The sequence below is a fragment of the Nomascus leucogenys genome, chromosome 5 (genome assembly GCF_006542625.1).
Source record: "Nomascus leucogenys isolate Asia chromosome 5, Asia_NLE_v1, whole genome shotgun sequence".
NCBI classification, from domain to species: domain Eukaryota; kingdom Metazoa; phylum Chordata; class Mammalia; order Primates; family Hylobatidae; genus Nomascus; species Nomascus leucogenys.
Window position 1 is genome coordinate 671158 of NC_044385.1, and position 17855 is coordinate 689012.

Genomic DNA, 17855 nt, shown 5'->3' on the forward strand with positions numbered 1-17855 from the left:
GTAGAGACAGTGTTTCGCCATGTTGGCCAGGATTGTCTTGATCTCCTGACCTCATGATCCACTTGCCTTGGCCTCCCAAAGTGTTGGGATTACAGGCATAAGCCGCCGCTCCCGGCCAGTTCTCACTTTCATGTACATATTCCCACTAAACTTTAAAGCAAGCCTCTTAGAACTAGTTGATGCCTTGCACAGGTGCTTCACAAACATGGATAAGAAGATTCATATGAGGACTGTTGCTCACAACAAAAATTTACAAACGACCCAAATTATGTGACATAATCAAGTGGAATAATAGGCAGCAAGAAAAAACAAATTAAACTGTACACACAGTTGGATATTAATAACATACTACTGAGTGAAATAAGCTATCTCCAAGTTGCTCTATACAGAATAATAAGCTTCTTATGAAGTTCATAAATGACTAAAAGTAAATAGAATATTGTTTAGGTGCTATATTTAGGCTACACATACATGTGAACATATATACACAAACAACACATATACATACATACATAAACATATAAATACATGCACACTGACAAAACTATGAAAACTACAAAAAAGGCAACAGAACAATCAGCACAAAGAAGTAAGAGAGACAGGCATACAGGCTGCAGAGAAAATGTGCAGAGGTAAATACGGACAATGTTGTTATTCTCTGGTGGGGTGATATCATCGTATATGATCATGCTATTGTTTAGCTATTTAATTATTAAAAGAAAGCCATGCATGAGCTAAGAATTATATGTCCAATTCAGTACAGCTAAGGTATAGTGAAAGGAAGGGAGGCAGGAAGAGAGTGAGAAAAGAACTGTGTAATGCAGGAAGAAGTTTCCACGTTTAAAAGAGGACTTGAGGCTGGGCACGGTGGTTCATGCCTGTAATCCCAGCACTTTGGGAGGCCGAGGCAGGTGGATGACCTGTGGTCAGGAGTTCGAGACCAGCCTGGCCAACATGGTGAAATCCCGTCTCTACTTAAAATTTAAAATTAGCCAGGCCTGCTGGCAGGCGCCTGTAATCCCAGGTACTCAGGAGGCTGAGGCAGGAGAATCGCTTGAACCCTGGAGGCAGAGGTTGCAGTGAGCCAAGATCACACCATTGCACTCCAGCCTGAGCAACAAGAGCGAAACTCCGTCTCAAAAAAAAAAGAAAAGAAAAGAAAAAACAAACAAACAAACAAACAAAGAGGACTTGAAGAAGACCCAGAGCAAAACCATGTTAATGGAAACAGCTATGTGGGTCTGACAGTCGATGCTTTTGGTAAACTGTAATCTGTGGCCTATCTACAGGGAAGTGATTCTCCAAAAGAGCATTCGAGCAGCACAGATCACCCCAGCAGTGCTATCTGCTCCCTCCTCCTGAGCTTGCCAAGATTTGGGGGTTTTGCTTAGGCTTCCCCATTCCTGGATCCTGAAGCACTCCAAGCAAAGTAATATTGGTACTGTTTATCCCTACATGCAATGTGCCATATGAAATCTTGAAAGTTGCCCATGTCAGTCTATTTTGTTTTTTAGAAAGGATGATTATAAAATAAAGTGAACGTCTGGATCTCTGGCCAAGTGAACCTCAACCTCCCTTATAAACCTCAATACGCTCATCTTCATTTACTATGAAGCAATAACTCTTCAAATTCTTAAGCAAACAATACAATATTAATTGCAATCTGGATCTCCCAACATGTCTTTCATTGATCAACTGTCAAGGACATTAAGGAGATTCTCAAGACTCCTCAAAAGTTGGGGGCATGTGTGTAAGGGGAGAGATTTGTGACCAATTAAAATTCAGGAAAGTTAAATAACATTTCCAACTTCCTGGTTTGAGGCACAAACACATTTGGTGTGGAAGGAAAAGGATCAGGAAGGAACAAAACTATAATTTATAGCTTCAGTATGGTCATGGGACAGGAAATAATGTGTGGCACTTACAAATTCCATGTCCAGGCCAGGAAAAGCAAAACAGAAACAAGGACCAAGAGGGTGGTAGTTAACCTAGAAAGACTGAGGACTAAGGAAGTCCCTACTGCTGACCAAGTCCATACCAAGCAAAACCAGCAAGTAACAAGCAGCTGTCGACCCCTTTGGCTTCCTGCCTACCCTGAGATATTCTTCCCAATAATTCAAATCTAAAAGGTTTTGAGCAGCATGGGAATTAAAAAAGAAAAGAAAAACCCACCTCTGTGAAAGAGTGGCTTATATACAGGTGATCGTTTTGGATGGCACACCTTAGCATTACTAAGTTAATGCATCAGAAAGGTCACAAACCCATCCTCTGTAAATCGGGACAGAACCGTGCCCTCTATCTGTTTTCTGCCCGAGCTTCATTCTTGACTTCTGAAGTTAATTTTAATGGTTTAAGCCCTTCCTCTCGGTTTCCAAGAGTTTTGTTTAATTTTCTTTTATCCCCCATTCACACCCTGACAGATTATGGTATGAAATAACAAAAAGTCCATAGACTTTGAAATCAGATAGACCTGATGCTTCATCTCTGAATCTTAGCTGTAAGTTTCTGCAAAATGGACTAGTAATAACTACTCCTGAAGTTCTTCTGAGTGTTAAATGAGATAATGTATGGAAACATATCAAGTCTGTTGTAGTAGATATGCTACAGTGACACAGCACACGTACTCCAGGACAAATCATTCACGCCTCGGATAGTATCTGGAACAGTTAGCTGCTTAACTGCAATCATCTTCTCAATACATTTACCAAAATACAGAAACGTGCTATGCATCAGTTACTTGTGAAAATTCTATCTCCAGTCCTGATCTCTCTCCCTTGAGTTAGAGCCCTGGATTTGTGGCTACTTACTGAATATTACTATCTACTAGCGACTTTAGAATTGGCTAGAATTCATTTTATGCCATTGCTATTAGAAATAGGAAAGCAGACCTCAACACATGAATTCATTTGGCCTTTATTATATATACACAGACAGGATAGGAAGTAGGACTTAGGTCACCCACCTCTCTATTTCCTGTATTTCTCTAAGAGCTTCTTGATGTCTCTCCACCAGCCGGACCATATAGAAATGCAAATTTATCACCACACTTCCTCCAAAATTAGCTTCCCCTCTGGACTTATTTCTGCTAATTGAACCTTAATTTCCCTGGTCTGATTCAGGACTTGCAATGTCCTTGGCAAGATTTTCTGCCTTCTTCTACACCCATCCACCAGTCCCTGCATCCATTTATTACCAAACTACCATAATTTCGTCTTTTACAAAGGCTCCTGTCTATCCTTTCCTTTTAGTTTTACCTTGACAGCACATTCTAGAACCTCATTACCTCACACCAGGACAAAGGGGTCCTACCTAGATGCCCTTCCACCTGCCCATCTAATCCCAAACACTCTATGCACACTGCCACTTTCACCATCCCATGTCCACGCTTCGCAGAGACACCTGCAAAAACACTTCCAATGCAAGACTCAGCCACAACTGAGCCTCAGAGTGTGATATCTAGGGGACAAGTTGACAAAGAACCACAGGAGAAACCAAAGAGGTGGGTAAAGAACCAGGAGAGGAGACTCCAGAGAAAGGTCAAGACCCGGGGACAGGCACCAAAAAAGAGATGAGAACAGCAAACTTTGCCCTTGCGCAGCCTGAAGTCCTCCAAGTAAATGTCAGAGGCCAGCAAATGCCTTGGGGAGCTGATACGGAGCCCTGACTCATCTCTGGAGGAGCAGAAGAGGTTAATCAGAAATCTGTGCAAGTAGAACCAGGGCTCGGAAGACTGATCTAGCTACACGGGAGGCCAAGGTGACGCTGAGGGACTCACTCACAGATGCTGAGGGCTCAGCAGGGTCTGCACGGGGTCTAAGGAACCCAGCACCGAAGCCATTCTGCGTTGCTCAAGCATTCCGCGGACACGCGCTCGGTTCTCACATCCTGGAGATGTTCATTATCCCGGGAAGACGTTTATCAGAAGAGAATTTCAAAAAGAATACGTAACTTTTTAGTAAATGTCTTCAATTAAACTCCCGCCTTAAGGCAACTGTTGAACTTTCCCCAATGTTGGAGGATACATGTGACGACATGAAATATTCCTATTTTCCAAAGTTTTCATCTACCAAGTCGTTCATCTACGGTTTAGCACTGTTAATATAAGTTCACTCCTCAAAGTAATAGGTTCTGTATTATGACAGAAGATTCTTGGTCCTAAATTTCTGATTCAAAAATGGGAAAAATTTCCAAGATATAAAAGATAAAGATATTCACCAGTATTCCAGTTAAATGCATAACATAATAGAACAATATGAGTAATCATTGAGTCACCTTTTCCAGATGTCTCAGAGAAAACCTCCTCTGACCATAATGCCCATGGAAAATCATCTTAATTCCAGAAAGTGGAGGCTGACGGGACACACCGTTGAGAGGGTGAGTCATGGAAAATCACGACTGGTGGCAGGCGCCCCGCCTCAGTTCCCCTCAGGAGAGGGCGCCCGCCAGTGCGGACCGCGAAGGGGCGTCTAGGACAAGGGCGGTTGGGCTCCGCGGCCCCAGCGTCCGCCCAGCGCGCCCTCCCGCGCGGCCTCGTCCCAGCCCGGCCCAGGTTCCTTCTCCGCAGTCGCGGGCGTCGTGAGGCTCGCGTGAACCCCCAACACCCGCGCCCCGCCAGGGCCATCCCGCCGCTCTGAGAGCTTCCAGGCGGCCCAAGGGCGGGCTCCTCAGGACGCAGGCGCGCGCCTCTGCCGCAGCCAGGGGAGGCGCGCGGCGGCAGCAGCGACCAGTAACCGTTACTGGAGGAGCCCCGCCCCCACGGCCGCCAGGCCCGCTCCTCCCACTCCGCCTCCTAAGCTGGAAGCTAAGAGAACCCAGGACTCGGGCTCCAACTTCCAAGCCTGTCGCAGAGCCTGGCAAGTTCTCATCGGCGAAGACTAGATCCTCAGACCGACGTGCCTTAACTGATTAAGTTGAAAAAGGGAAGTAATATAAAAAGGAGATAGAGTAATAAGTGCCAAAATACACTCTGATGCACTTGTCCCTTTTTCGTTTGTCTTCCAACTATTGTCATTTTCCCAGTCAGTTAATTTCTCCTCTGCTTTTCCTTCATTTTCCTGAGTTGTTCTTCACTCTCTGCCCCTCTCCCTCCTCCACTTTTCCCCTATGGCAGTGAATCAACTGTGTGACCCCAGCTCTCACAACTGCTGCTGGTGTAATAATAATAACACCAGCCATTAATTGAGCTTTTAGTGTCTTTTGGCTGCATAAATGTCTTCTTTTGAGAAGTGTCTGTTCATATCATTCATTCACCCACTTGTCGATGGGGTTGTTTTTTTCCTGTAAATTTGTTTGAGTTCTTTGTAGATTCTGGGTATTAGCCCTTTGTCAGATGAGTGGATTGCAAGAATTTTCTCCCATTCTGTAGGTTGCCTGTTCACTCTGATGCTAATTTCTTTTGCTGTGCAGAAGCTCTTTAGTTTAATTAGATCCCATTTGTCAATTTTGGCTTTTGTTGCCATTGCTTTTGGTGTTTTAGACATGAAGTCCTTGCCCATGCCTATGTCCTGAATGATATTGCCTAGGTTTTCTTCTAGGGTTTTTATGGTTTTAGGTCTAACATTTAAGACTTTAATCCATCTTGAATTAATTTTTGTATAAGGTGTAAGGAAAGGATCCAGTTTCAGCTTTCTACATATGGCTAGCCAGTTTTCCCAGCACCATTTATTAAATAGGGAATCGGACACATGAAAAAATGCTCATCATCACTGGCCATCAGAGAAATGCAAATCAAAACCATAATGAGATACCATCTCACACCAGTTAGAATGGCGATCACTAAAAAGTCAGGAAACAACAGGTGCTGGAGAGGATGTGGAGAAATAGGAACACTTTTACACTGTTGGTGGGACTGTAAACTAGTCCAACCAATGTGGAAGTTAGTGTGGTGATTCCTCCGGGATCTAGAACTAGAAATACCATTTGACCCAGCCATCCCATTACTGGGTATATACCCAAAGGATTATAATTCATGCTGCTATAAAGACACATGCACACGTATGTTTATTGCGGCACTATTCACAATAGCAAAGACTTGGAACCAACCCAAATGTCCAACAACGATAGACTGGATTAAGAAAATGTGGCGCATATACACCATGGAATACTATACAGCCATAAAAAATGATGAGTTTGTGTCCTTTGTAGGGACATGGGTGAAGCTGGAAACCATCATTCTCAGCAAACTATCGCAAGGACAAAAAACCAAACACTGCATGTTCTCACTCATAGGTGGGAATCGAACAATGAAAACACGTGGACACAGGAAGGGGAACATCACACACCGGGGCCTGTTTTAGGGTGGGAGGAGCGGGGAGGGATAGCATTAGGAGAGATACCTAATGTTAAATGGTGAGTTACTGGGTGCAGCACACCAACATGGCACATGTATACATATGTAACAAACCTGCACGTTGTGCACATGTACCCTAAAACAAAGTATAAAAAAAAAAAAAAACTTTCCTCTTAACACTGCCTTAGCTATGTCCCAAAGATTCTGGTATGGTGTGTCCATTTTCTTTTAAAGAATTTTTTTATTTCTGCCTTAATTTCATTCTTTACCCAAAAGTTATTCAGAAGCAGGTTGTTTAATTTCTATGTAATTTTATGGCTTTGATACATCTCCTTGGTATTGATTTCTGTTTTTCTTGTGCAGTTGTACAAGAATGTGGTTGGCATGATTTCAGTTTTTTTGGATTTGCTGAGATTTGCTTTATAACTGAGTGTGTGCTCTATGTTAGAGTATGTTCCATGTGCTGATGAGAAAAATTTATATTCTGTTGTTGTAGGGTGGAGTGTTCTCTAGATGTCTATTGGGTTCAATTGCTCAAGTGTTGAGTTTAAGTCCAGAATATCTTTGTTAGCTTTCTGCCTCGATGATCTGTTTAACATTATGAGTGGGGTGTTGAAGTCCCCCAGTGTTATTGTGTTGTCTTAACAAGTCTTTAAGAACTTGTTTTATGAATCTTGGTGCTCCAGTGTTGGGTGTATATACATTTAGGATAGTTAAGAATTCTTGTTGGACTGAGCCCTTTATCATTATGTAATGATTTTCTTTGCCCTCTTTCATTATCATTGAAGTCTGTTTTACCTGAAATAAGAATAGCTACTCCTGTTCTTTTTTGTTTTCCATTTGCCCAGTAGAGCTTTCTTCATTCTTTTACTTTGAGCCTATGGATATCCCTGCTTTTGAGATGGTTCTCTTAAAAACAGCAGACAGTTGATCCTTGCCTCTTTATTCAACTTGCCACTCTATGCCTTTTAAGAGCAACATTTAACCCATTTACATTCAGGGTCAAATTGATATTTGAAGATTAAATCCTGTCACTGTGCTGTTAGCTGGCTCTTATTTAGACTTGATTGCATAGTTGCTTTATAATATCATTGGGGTGCTTAATTATGTGTTTGTGGTGGCAGGTATGATTTTTTCATTTCCATGTTTAGCACTCCCTTTAGGAGCTCTTGGAAAGTGGGTCTAGTAAAAATAAATTCCCTTAAGTTTGTTTGTCTGAAGACATTTTGTTTATCCTTTGCTTATGAAGCTTAGTTTTGCTGGATATGAAATTCTTTGTTGAAATTTATTTTCTTTAAAGATACTGAATATAAGCCCCCAATCTGTTCTGGCTTATAAGATTTCTGTTGAAAGATGTACTGTTATCCTGGTGGGGTTCCCTTTGTAAGTGACCTGCCACTTCTTTCCAACTGCCTTTAAGATTTTTTCTTTCACATTTACCTTGGAGAATCTGATGACTATGTATCTTGGAAATGGTTATCTCACATAGTATCGCACAGGGGTTCTCTGAATTTCTTGAATTTTCATGTTGACCTCTGTAGAGAGATTGGGAAATTGTTCATGAGCTATATCCTCAAATATGTTTTCCAAATTGCTTTTTCTCTCTCTTTCTCTTTCTGGAATGCAAATCAAAACCACAATAAGATACCATCTCACACCAGTCAGAATGGCTATTATTAAAAAAAATAAAAATAAAAACAGATACTGGCAAGGTTGTGGAGAAAGGGGAATGCTTACACACTGCTGTTAGGAATGTAAATTAGTTCGGCCATTGTGCAAAGCAGCGTGGAGATTTCTCAGAGAAGTTAAAACAAAACTATCATTCAACCTGGAATTCCCACTATTTAGTATATAGCCAAAGGAAAATAAATCATTCTACTAAAAAGACACATTTCATTGCAGCACTAGTCATAATAGCAAAGACATGGAATCAATCAATATGCCCATCAGTGGTGGACTGGATAGGCTGGGCATGGTGGCTTATGCCTGTAATAACCAGCATTTTGGGATGCCTAGGCGGGAGGATCACTTGAGGCCAGGAGTTTGAGACCAGCCTGGCCAACATGACGAAATCTTATCCCTACTAAAAGTACAAAAATATGTGAGCCAGGACGATGGCACACACCTGTAATCCCAGCTACTTAGGAGGCTGAGGCAGGAGAATCACTTGAACCCGGCAGGTGGAGGTTGCAGTGAGCCGAGATTGCACCATTGCGCTCCAGCATGGGTGACAGAGCAAGACTCTGTCTCACACACACACACACACACACAAATGGTGGACTGCATAAAGATAAAGAAAGTGTGGTACATAAACACCGTGGAATACTTCACAGCCATAAGAAAAAGAATGAAATTTTGTCTTTTGCAGCAACATCAATGTAGCTGGAGGCTATTATCCTAAATGAATTAACACAGGAACAGAAAACCAAATACCACAGGTTCTCACTCGTAAGTGGGAGCTAAACATTGAATACACATAGACACAAAGATGGAAACAATAGACACTGGGGATTTATTGGGGAGGGAGGGGTGGGAAAGGAGGAATAGGCTGAAAGGCTACCTATCAGGCACTGTGCTCAGTACCTCAGCGACAGGATAATTGTTACACCAACCCTCAGTGAAATGCAATTGACCCATGTAAGAAACCTGCACTTGTACCCCCCGAACCTAAAATAAAAGTAGAAAAAATACATAATCTGATAGGAAAAATGGGCCAAATAATTGAATAAGTATTACATAATATAAATCAATAAATTTTAAAAGGTGCTCAGGAAAAATATAAATTAAAACTACTCCCTGATACCATTACACACCCCATACAAGATTTACCACAATCCAAAAGGCTGATAACATGAAGTGCAGACAAGAATGCAGAGCAACACAAATGCTGATACACTGATGTTTGGACTTCACAATGACTATCTAAAAATTATTGTGGCTTTTTCTAGTACAGTCGAAAGTTTGTACACACTTTTGCTCAGCAATTCTACCTTTAACATTTCTAGAAAAACCTTAGACAAGTGCACAAGAATATATACAAGAAAATACTTGTATTGTCTAAAAGCACCAAAAACTGGAAACAATCAGCCATCTATCAAGAGTCAAAGGAATAACATAGCAGTATCTTCATTCAATGGAGATCTCTGCAAAAATGAATACGAATGAATTAGAATCATCTACACCATGGATTAATAATCTCCTTTTAAGATATGTTTTTATTTACCATGGATGAATCTTATACATATGATGTTGAGCAAAAATGAATGTAAAGACATCATTTATATAAAATTCAAAACAGACAAAACTACACAATATTGTACAAGTACATGCAAAGGTGGTCAATACAAGTGGGAAAGCTATTTTGATAATGTCAGGATTATAGTCATTTATGAAAGAAAGAAAGCGTTGTCCCTTGGGGTATTTTTTTAATCAACAAAATTCCATAGTTTACGGTATCTCCTTTGTGTTGTATATTCAATGGATTTTGAAAAATGCATGACATAGATTCACCGTTACACTATCACACAGAATAGGTTTGGTGCCCTAAAATCCCCTGTGCTCGCCCTACTCATGTCCCATCCTCCTGAATGTCTGGCAACTATTCATCTTTTTACCATCTCCATAGTTTTGTCATTTCCAGAAAGTCATGTAGTTGTAATCACACAGTATGTAGCATTTACAGATTGGCTTTTCACATAGTAATATGCTTTTAAGGTTCCTCCATCTATTAGTGGCCTGATAGCTCATTTCTTTTTATTACTGAATAATATTGCATTGTCTGAATACACCACAGTATATTCACCTATTTACCTCTTACTGGACATCTGGGTTTCTTCCAATTTTTGGTAATTAGGAATAAAGTTTGATAATTGTGAAAAAAAACCCTACATTTATAGTTTTTTTGTGTTCAACTCATTTGAGTAAATGCCAAGGAACATGATTCCTGGGTCTTATGATAAAAGTGTGTTTAAATTTTCAAGAAACTGCCCAACTGTCTTCTAAATTGGCTGTACCATTTTGCTTTCCCACCGTCAACGAATGAGTGTTCTGTTGCTCACATCTTATCATCACTTGGTGTTGCCAGTGTTTTGGATTTTTAGCCATTCTGATAGGTATTACTGTATCTCATTTTTGCTTAAATTTACAATCTTAGAATGATGTACAATATTGAGCATCTTCTTACATGCTTACTTGCCATCTGTTTATCTTATTTGGTGAGGTGTTTATTTAGATCTTGTGTCCATTTTTAATTGGGTTATTCATTTTTGTATCATTTAGTATTAACAATTCTTGTATATTTTGGATCAAAGTTCTTTACCAGATATGTCTTTTGCATATCATTTTATCCCAGTCTGTGACCATTTCTTCTCACTCTCTTGACAGTGTCTTTTGCAGTCTAGAAGTTTCTAACTTTAAAAAAAAATTTTTGTTTGCTTGTTTATCATGGTAAAATATATACTACATGAAATTTATTATTTTAATCATTTTTACTGTAGACTTCAGTGACTTTAAGTACATTTACACTGCTGTGCAAAAGTCATCGTCATCAATCTCCCGGGATTTTTTTTAATCTTCTCAAACTGAAACTTTGTACCCATTAAATAATAATTTACTACTCATCCCTTTTCCCAATCCCTGGTAACCACTAACATATTTTCTGTCTCTATTAATTTGCTTATTCTAGGTATATCATGTAAGTGAAATCATGTAATATATGTCCTTTTTGTTTATGGCTTATTTCACGCAGCATAACGTCTTCAAGGTTCATTTATGTTGTAGCATGTGTCAGAATTTCCTTCCTTTCAAAGACTGAAAGAAATTTCATTTTATGCATATACAATTCCACATTTTGTTTATCTATTTGTTATCTATTCACCTTTTGATGGACACTTGTTTCCTGGAAGTTCTTAATTTTAATGATGTTCAACCTATTTTTTTTCTATAATGAATAGTGTCTTTTGTCTTGTATTTAAAATGTCATTGGTTCCAGGTGATGTGTGCCTATAGTCCCAGCTACTCGGGAGGCTGAGGTGGAAGGATCGCTTCAGACCAGTAGTTTGAAACCAGCCTGCAAGACTTTATCTCAAAAAAAATTGTTGAGAAGTGGTCACTTATATTTTCCCTCATGCCATCTTCTAGAAATTTATAACTTTGTGCTTGCATTTAGCTCTATGATCCATCCTGAGTTGATTTTTTTGAAGGGCATAAAGTGTGTCTACCTTCATTTTTTTCCACATGGATCCAATTGGTCCAGCATTATATATTGAGAAAACTATTATTTCTCCATTGAATTGCCTTTGCTCCATTGTTAAAAATCAGGTGACTATATTTATGCAGGTCTATTTCTGAGTTCTCTATTCCATTCCGTCAACTTATTGCATATTATCTTGCCAACACCACATTGTCTTCATTACTGTTGTTTTTTACTAAGCCTTGAATTCTGGTGCTGTCAATATTCTGACTTTGTTCTTCTTTAACACTGTGTTGGCTATCCCGGATATTTTGCCTCTCCAAATGAACTTTAGAATCTGTTTGTCAATATCTACAAAATAACTTCCTTGAATTTTGATTGGGATTGTGTTGTATCTATAGATCAACCTGATAAGAACTGACTCTTTTTTTGAGACAGGGTCTTGCTCTGTCACCCAGGCTGGAATGCAGTGGCACAAACACAGCGCTCACTGCAGCCTTGACTTCCGGGGTTTAAGTGATTCTTGCACCTTAGCCTCCTGAGTAGCTGAGACTACAAGCACGTGTCATCACACCTGGCTAATTTTTAAAAATTTTTTAGAGATGGGATCTCACTCTGTTGCCCAGGATGGTCTTAAGCTCCTGGGCTCAAGCAATCCTCCCACTTTTGCCTCCCAATATGTTGGGATTATAGGCTTGAGCCACGATGCTTGGACTGACATTTTAACATTAAATCCTCCTATCCATGAATATGCAATATATCTTCACTTATTTAGTTCTATTTTAATTTCTTTTTACCAGAATTTTATAGTCTTTCTCATATCAATCTTCTACATATTTTGTTGATTTATACCACGTATTTAATGTTTGGTGCTTGTGTAAATGGCATTGTTTTCATTTCAAATTTCAACTGTTAATTGCTAGTCTATAGGTAATCAATGACCTTTTATATTAATCTCATACCTTGCAACCTCGTTATAATGACTTGTTAGTTCCAATAATTTCTTTTTGTTTGGGTTTTGCTCAATTATTTGGGAGTTTCTACATAGCCAATCACATCATATGTTAAATAGTAGTCTTATTTCTTCCTGCCAAATCTGTATTTTTTTACTTCCTCTTCAGGTCCTGGGTAGGCTAGGACTTCCAGTGCAATGTTGAATAAGAGTGGTGGGAGGGTACATCCTTGCCTTGTCCCTGGTCTTAGTGGGGAAGCATCTAGTTTCTTATCATTAAGTATAATGTTAGCTACAGTTTTTTTGTAGATGTTCATTGTTAAGTTGAGGAAGTTACACCACTATTCCTAGTTTGATGAGAGTTTTTATAATGAATATTGGATTTTGCCAAATGCTTTAAATGCATTAATTAATATAATCGTAATATTTTTTAATTTAGTCTGTGATTTGATTAATTACATTAACTAATTTTTCAATATTGAACTGACCTTGCATACTGTGAATAAATCCACTTGATCATGGCTTATAATTCTTTTTATACATTATTAGATTTGATTTACAAATTTTTTATTAAAATTTTTGCATCTATGTTCACGAGAAATATTGTACTTTTGTAGTTTTCCTTTCTTGTAATGTCTTTGTTTGGTTTGGGTATTAGGATAATGATGGCTTCAAAGAATGAGTTAGGAAGTATTCTCTCTGTTCCTTTCTTCTGGAAGAAACTATATAAAATTAGTATAATTTCTTTCTCAAAAGTCTGGTAGAATTTATCAGAAAATTCATCTAAGCCTGGTGTTCTCTGCTTTGGAAGGTTAATAAACTACTGATTTAATGTATTTATAGGTTAGGAAACATATATAGGTATGTTGTGAAGACCCCAATAATCTATTCTTTCTTGTCTCAGTTTTAGCTAACTGTGTCTTTTCAAGAAATTGATCCATTTCATCTAGGTTATTAAATTTGGGGACATAGGTTTGTATATAATATTCTTTTATTTTTTAATGGCCATGGGATCAGTTGTGATGACTCTTTTTAAATTTCTGATATTAGTAATTTGTATCCTTTCTCTTTTTTTGGTCAGCCGGTCTGGAGAAGTATCCGTCTCATTGATCTATTCAAAAAAAAGCAGCTATTGGTTTCATTGATCTTCTCTATTCATTTCTTGTTTTTAATTTTATTAATTTCTGCTTGTATAGTTGTTTTGAGATGTTGGCATATTCTATTTCTTAACTTGGTGATATGTAAATTTTGATGTATAGTTATTATTAAACTGACCATTTCATGTACTTTTATATATAATATATGCTATATATAAAAAATATATAATATATGTTATATTTAGATATATTTATATATAACATTTATATGTTATATTTCCAAGAAAAATTGTTTAAAATAATGTGGCTGGAAAATTGATAACTGACTTACAAGAGCCACGGAGATTAACAGTTAAATGTCATCAGATGGATATCCAAGTCAGAAGCAAACCCATTTACCCTGGCAGACCTCTTGAGAAACTGAGCACTTGAAGGTCTACACACCATTGAAGAGAGGTGCGGAACACATGACTGAAAACAAAAGAATTCATTTAAAGTCTGGATTCAAAGTGGTTGGGTGCTAGCGTTCTCTCTACGGGTCTGGGACTCCTAACATTCCCCATTCCTCTGTCCCTTCCGAAGACTAGAAAGAGTTTTCAACGCCTTCTCCTTCTGCTTGCTCTGATCAGGCTTTTCCCTTCTTATCACCTTTCCTACACAGCTTTTGTCAAAATCATTACTGACCTTCACATAATTATATCCAACGGTCAATTCTCAAACGCAGTTTGAAGGTCTGTCATTCCCCATGATTAGCTACTTGGTCCATCGGCCATTCTGTATGAGCTTTTGTCAAAGTCACTACTGACTTTCACATAATTACATCAATCATCATCTAGGTCCATCATTCAGTATCATTAGCTACTTGGTCCGTCAGCCCATTCTGTATGAGTAGCTCTTCATGTGCTTCTTCACTTGGCTTCCAGGACATCATACCGTCTGGTTCTCTCTTGCCATGCTTGCTGCTCTTTCCACTCTATTTTGCTAGTGCTTACTCATTGCCTCCTCCTTTTCACTTTACAATATACTAGAGTTCCATTCTGCATCCTTTAATAATGTAATGACATTGCATTCATTCATTCCTTTTTCCTTTTGCATAATTCACTTCATTTTTCAATCTCTTTGGCTCTTTAAGAGATCATTAACATATGGGAAAAGAGCAGATGAACACTACAGATGGAAGAATCTTAATGAGGCTGTTTTTCGTCTCTCTCACTAGGTATATGTAAAAAAACAATTGAAAACCTGGTTCATTCGAACACAGAAAGCAATTTTTATGCATTAAGTACTACAATATCTGAGTAAAAAACTGTGTGACATCTAAATACAGAATATACCATTGCCTGAAACCTTATCAAACTTCCCTCTGTGATACATTTATATAGTGTACTTCAGGTGGAAAACTCATTATATCAAAAATAAATTGTGGTCTGAAAAGTGATATAACTTTTCAAGAGCCCATGTGGCATTATATGAAGTAAATATGTGGGTCCTACCACCTTAATGGTACCATTTTTCTTTCCTGAGCACTATCATGTCTCACTGATTTCTGCCTTAGATTTTCTATTTCCAACCTTGTCTTCTACACTCTATTCCCAACACAGTAGCCAAAAGGATCATTTTTAAAAGTCAGAGCTCCAGTTTTCTTTCCTGTGTGTATCTTAGAAGTCACCACTCCATCCTCACAATATGTTAAAAAAAAAAAAAACTAAACAAAGTGAAAAATAAATAACTTTTCTTCAACGCCCTGGAGAAGTGAATAGTGAGATCACTGGGCAAAACACTACCCCCAAGTTGGAGAGACACTTTGTCAGTGGAAGACGCTGTCAGAGAATAGAAAGACAGTCCACATACCGGGAGAAAATATTGGCAAATGTCATACCTGATAAAGGACTTTATATAGTTTTAATGTGTTCCCCAAAGTTCATGTGTTGACAACTTGGCCCTCCACCCCATGAGTTAGTATTGAGTTGGGACTTTGAGAGTTGATTAGGCAGAGTCTTCATGAACGGATTAATGCTGCTATTGGGGGAGTGAGTTCATTATGGTGGGAGTGGGTTTCTTATGAATGTATTAGTTAAGCCTCCTTCTGTCTCTCTCTCTCTGTCTCTCTCTCTGTCTTCCTCTCTCTCTTTACTTGTGTAAAGAGCTTCTGTGCTGAATCTAGATCTAGCTTTTTGTGTTAGTTTGGGCTCTCCAAAGAAATAGAACCAACAGGATAGATGGATGGAGAGATGGATGGATGGATGGATGGACAGACGGACATAAAGTAGAAGCCCTGTGATCTGCTGTCTGTAAGCTGGAGAAGAGTCCAACTCTAAAGGCCTGTGAACCTAGAGCACTGGTGTCCAATTGTGGGAGAAGGTAGAAATCCTAGCTCAAACAGAAAGCAAATTTGCCTTTCTTCTAACTTTATGTTCTATTGGGGTCCTCAGTGGATTGGGTGATGCCTGCCCACATTGGTGAAGACAAATTTTACTTAGTCTAAAAATTCAAATGCCAGTCTCTTCTAGAATACACTCACAGACAAACCTATAAATAATGTTTCACCAGCTATCAGCCCAACCCAGTTAACGTATAAAATTAACCGTCACACTTCCAGTTCATTATTGCCTCTTCGGTGCTCTCTAATCCACTCTGCAATTCATTCATGAAGTTTCTAACTTCAATGGCTACTTCACTTAGAGAAGTTTTATTTGTTTTTTCTGGAAAATACCATGTTTTTCTTCATATTTCTCATTCTTTATGTTCCTAATCATAGTTTATCGTAGCCTCCATTATTGAAGGTTGTGGGGGGGGGCTTAATTCTGCTATTTTTATGTCTGTAAAATCATACTAGTAATGGGATTTTTCTCCCATTTATTTTCTAACTATATATGTGAGTGAGCTCACCTTAGGCAGGGCTTGAACTATAGAAATCTCTTTTTAACCTAGAGGGAGAAATAACTATGCCAAGAGCATCACCACTTATGGGCCATTTTTTAAATTAATTTCTTAATTTGAGGTTCCAGCATATTTTAGATATGATAAAAATAAAGTCTTCAACAAGAAATTATAGGCTGCACTGGAAATTATATTTATTTTTTCCTCATTCAGAGGCCAGGATAAGATGGAAAATGTAGAGACAAAAGGAAAGAGGAAGGAAGGCAAGAACCAGAATCACAGACATGAAACGTTAATGCATGGGCTTCCAAGGTCCTAGAAATAAACTTTTCTTTATGTCTGCAATTTTTTCCTGTGGATTAAAAACATTTATTATTCATTCAGTGGACATCTTTTGTCAGAAAAAGATCAATAAACATTACAACAAAAGGAAATACTCAAAATCACCAAGAAAGTCACCACACATATATGTTTGTCCACACACACAATATACACTTTAAAATATGTAGGAAAGTTTTGCATTAAAATGTCAACAGTGCTTTTACTTGATGGTGGCATTACATGCAATCATGTGTGAAAAATGTGTATAAAATAGGCTGTTACTATGTGAATGTTTTGGGGCATATTTTTTTTTTCCATTCAACAATATACTTTGGATTTTCCCATTGCACTCTGTGTGTGTATGTATTTTTTAATACTTGGATAGTGTTCTATCATAAAATATGTTATGTACCCATAATTCATCAAAATGTCCTATTGTTGAGCACTAATGTTTCTATTTTTACAATATAAAGCATTTCAATGAACTCTCCTATATTTTGTAAAATGATTTCACAGTTTTCAAAAACATTTTCTACCTCCTCCCACAAACAGAATGAGCTCAATTTCCCACACCATTGCCAAAACTAAGTTTAACAATTTAATCCTTACCTACATGTCAGATAAAAATTATATTCAAGTATTGTTTCAATTTATCTATTTTATTACCTGTCAGTTTTAATATGTTTTTCTACAGTTATTAGTCACTAGACCTTTTACTTATCTTCTATACTTGACCTAAGTATATTTTCATATTGGGATATTCAGTTCTCTTCTAAGGCCCTCATATTATCTTTCTGAATTGATGATATTAACACTTTCAATGTCATGTCTAGTCAATGTCTTTCTTTTCGTGTTTTTACCAAAAATTTAAAAACACTAAATATCTGGTCCCCATCTTCCTCTCCTGACTCTCCTTGATTACTTTAATGGATAATTCCACTTTCCACAGGTATTGCATAAATTCCAGTTTCAGAAATTAAACAAACTTTCCAAATCTTCTGGCACTGATAATGCTTTACCACCACCTAAAAATCTCCTACTTTCTACCAAATTAACCTTACTTAAATCTAGCTCATCCTGCTACTTGCCCACCCAAGGTCCATCTGCCTTTTATGCCATAACTTG